Source organism: Bidens hawaiensis, unplaced genomic scaffold, assembly GCF_021521415.1.
Source record: "Bidens hawaiensis isolate Kalapana, Puna unplaced genomic scaffold, B.hawaiensis_p1.1 tig00029587_1, whole genome shotgun sequence".
Classification (NCBI taxonomy): Eukaryota; Viridiplantae; Streptophyta; class Magnoliopsida; order Asterales; family Asteraceae; genus Bidens; species Bidens hawaiensis.
The window spans coordinates 77,568-81,723 of record NW_027494892.1 but is presented as its reverse complement, the minus strand read 5'-3'; the positions used below and the strand labels follow the sequence as shown (position 1 = coordinate 81,723).

The 4,156-nt window shown below is 32.4% G+C and overlaps 1 pseudogene; it reads right to left on the bottom strand.

Moving 5' to 3' along the window:
• Positions 1-1,965: 1,965 nt before the first annotated feature.
• LOC143579036 (zinc finger protein ZAT9-like) lies at positions 1,966-3,550 on the bottom strand (annotated as a pseudogene).
• Positions 3,551-4,156: the final 606 nt, after the last annotated feature.

Genomic DNA, 4,156 nt, shown 5'->3' with positions numbered 1-4,156 from the left:
TCTTATGTTTTTCAGTATTAACCAGTCACACAATTAATTTGTTGGTTGAACATGAACACAAAAAATGGTCGATCTCATAACTAGTTCTCTCTCTCTCTATTGTGTGTGTGGCTCACAAAATTAGATATACGTATATGATATGAGGTGCACATATGTATCGTACAAGTTCCTCAATATAATATTGAAAATATGGATACGGAGCTTTCAATGTAAGTGTTTTAAGAGCATTTGTATTGGATACTCCTGTATCTATTCTTTCTATATAATATATAGAAAAAATAAAGAAAATAATTAAAACACCACTACATTGTATTCTCACTAATAGAGAATAATTTATTGAAAATTAAAGCGCATACTATATTTGAGACTCGTATTCAACCATCTGTATTTTGTTGTGAGTGTATAAAAAGAAAATAATAATAAAATAAATGTTTGCGAGTTATATTAAGATGGAGAGTTGGATGTTGGAGGTTTTTAAAAATTATATTAAGTTTGAAGAAAATTTGTTTTTATAATTAAATTATAGAAATGAAGATGAAAATGAAGGCTCCATTGCTCCAATGTGAATGCTCACTAACTTTATAATAAAAAGAAATTAAACAAAGTTGATTGGGTTAGTACTAGGTTTTTCGTATCGTTTTAGTTTTCATGTGTACACATATATAACAAAAAAAAAGTTTAATATCTATTGTTATGCTACGAGTGTACAAAAGAATATAAGTAAGATATTGGTTTTTCGGGGAAGGTCATGAGGATTTAAATGTCTTGACCGAGACAAAAGGAAAAGGCTCATAGACCTTAATGAGTAACGACATATATAAACTAATTTTTTTAAACGACGACTAGGAGGCATAATAGCTAACAATGAATCTAATATAGGGCTCAACAATAAACAAAACATTCAACATATGGCTAAATTAAAATTTATAAATTATGACAAAATTGAGTGCATCAAGAAATTTGAAAACATAAAAAATAAATAAAACATAACTTGGTGGTCAAAGGTGACTTCTTGGTGGACTTGATGATGGCTAATGGTGGTGACTTAGGTAGTCGATTACTCGGCTATACACTACTCGACTCTTCCCTGCTCGATGCTACTCTTATTATTTTTTATTTTTATTTTTATTTTTATTTTTATTCTGTTTCGTTTTATTTGAGCTCAATAACTAGATAAGATATAGTCGTATCGGTATCGTAAATATCAGGACTAGTCGGCGATGTATCGTAAGTCGGATGGTGATTGGTTTATTTTTAGGCGTTCGGCCAGAAATTTAGTAGTCAGACCTAGTTGGGCCTAATCGAACCTTAACTCCGGCCTTAATTTCAGTTAATTTCTAGCAATTTGCGATAGTTCCAACCAATTTATGATGACTCTAGCAGTTTCCGGTCAATTTTTGACAATTTCGTATACACATACATAAAAATGTGTATATATTTTTAGAAGTTACTTATAAAAATATGTGTATATGATGCATACAAAAATGTGTGTACATAAAATTTTAAATTATATATAAAAATTTCAGTATGATTAATCACAATTAGTCGTCAGTCCCTACCATTCGACTAAGGACTAACGATTTCTTCCACACCAATTATATGTGTTTGCCGGGGATGCGACTCGCCCACCCTTGAGGCGGGCCATTTTTTTCCTAAAGAGACAAATATAATACATACATACAATTTTATTTGTATATAAGAAGTCCAAATTCAAAACGTACGGGTTATCTAGACCACATAAAAGTAAGCATACATTGGCATTATAGTTTAGTGTAATACTATAATATATAATCACATGAAGACATACACACAGACATATTATATTTCATTGGATTATTAGCAAACTCAAAGCTACTTAACAAGAAATCTTGGAATTTTCCACTTAAAACATATCGAAATATGTAAAGTTTGTAATTTTGACTTTTGGACATGTGTGTGTGTGTGTTTTTAGAAAATGGATGAATCATGTACAATCTTGAAGCTTGTGTTCTTTAGAACTACTATTAGCTTGTTGAAAGCAAACTTAGAATTCTTGATTGTTGACTATGGTGGTCACTACTATCTTCCCAGCAGTATGACTTGTACTCTGTGGTACTACTGCTCATATTCATCTCCTCTTCTTCTTCTTCTTCTTTGGGAAGCATGTTGAGATTAAACCCGCGAGCCTCGGGAACTGGCTCATCGGGTTTGTTGATCACATTCGTGTTGTTTTCTTGATTAAAGTGTGATCTTTTGTGACCCCCTAAAGCTTGTCCTGATGTAAAAACCTTGAAGCAAATTGGACACGCGTGTGCTCTCAACACCACCGTCTTTTTCTTCTTTAAAGAACCAACATCAAGATTGAAACTTGATGATTCTTGATCATGATCTAACACGGCTTCGTGTTCAATTTTGTTTTCGCTTTGGATTTTTAAATCAAAATCTCTCTTGAGTACTTTTTGGTGACTTGCTTTATGTCCACAAAGTGCTTGATGAGAATGAAAACTTTTGTCACAAGTAACACACTCAAACTTTCTCTTGTTTGAGTTCTTCAATCCACCAAAACCCGAACCGATATCGTTGATTTTGATCAATCCCACCTCAGATCTCTCAAGAAAATCGAAACAACTTCGGTTTTCTCAAATTTGTTCATCTTACAACCCTTTTTAATAAAATCTTTACCCTCAACTTTTCTCAAATTAACCAAAACAGAGGATTTTGAGCATCTTGATCCCATATGATCTCTAGACAACATCATTAAAGACATAGCAACTTCTGCTTCTTGTTCCTGTTCGATTTCGGACACCAAACTTGATCTTGATCTTGATCTCTTCATAGGACCATTTTTGGCATCTGATTTCTTATTATCCAAATGGCTAATCCAAGAATCTTGATTCAAACTTGCAATCTTCTTGTTCTTGAGAGAGTGACATTTCATGTGTCCAAACAAAGCCTTCCAAGATTGAAACCCTTTGCCACATTCTTTACAAAGTTTATCAAGAACACCTTCACAACTTTTCTTTTTCACTTGATGATCATGATATTGATCAGTGGAGTTGATCACATGAGACCTCATGTGACCCCCTAATGATCTACCACAAGAGAAGCTCTTGTTGCAGAATCTACACACGTGTTTCATCGACTCCTCACCGATTTCTCCCATGGAATAATTCGAACAATTCAGATCAGATTCAAGAAACAGATCCAAGAATTCAAGATTGTAACTTGAGAGACACCAAGATCAAGAAACAAGATCTAAAGGTGAAATCTTGAGTAAAAATAAAGAATTTGAAGATAAAAACAAAAACCCATCTCAAATTTCATATCTTTTTTCATCAAGAACAAGATTTGAACATAAATACAAAAAACAAATCTCAAATTTCTTATCTTTATTCATCAAGATCAAGATTTGAAGGTGGGAATTGAGTAATATCAAGAACCCATCTCAAATTTCATATCTTTTGTCATAAAGAACAAGATTTGAAGGTGGGAATTGAGTAGAAGCTAATTAAGATGATGGGTCGGTTAATATTTTACCTTTATTGCTAATGATGGTGATGAACAAGCAAAGGGAAGGAGTGGGTTACACTCACACTTAACAATCTGTTCAATTCTCTCTCTAAGAGTATATGTATATATGTATGTATATGTATATATATATATATATATATATATATATATATATATATAAAGAGAGAGAGATGGAGGCTAAATTTGGAGAAAGATGGAGAAATTCATGCATGAAAGCAAGGATAAAAAGAAACTAAAAGCAAAGATGTCTGCACGTGTACTTGAGTATGGATTCTACACCAGCAGCAAACCAACGGATGAGATCTGTCCACGTGTTCAATCCTAGGTTCTTGAAGCAAAGATACTCTTCCACCTGATTCAACCCACATGTATCTCAACTATTCCTTGCATTGTAAGCACATACATAGTTGAAATGTTCCACTGGACCACTACTCTTTATAACAAAAAATGAATATTTGATGTAGCATGTAACTTGTAATTAGGTTTATTTAGTATTTGTGACAGTAAACTTTAATATAAATGTATTTAGAAATAATATTGTTAAATCTTTAAGTCGGTTATAAATAAAAAGTATGACTTTTAATTATTAGGTTCAAGATTTCTAACCTAACTATCTACTTTCATTACATACTGACTTTGGCATGCA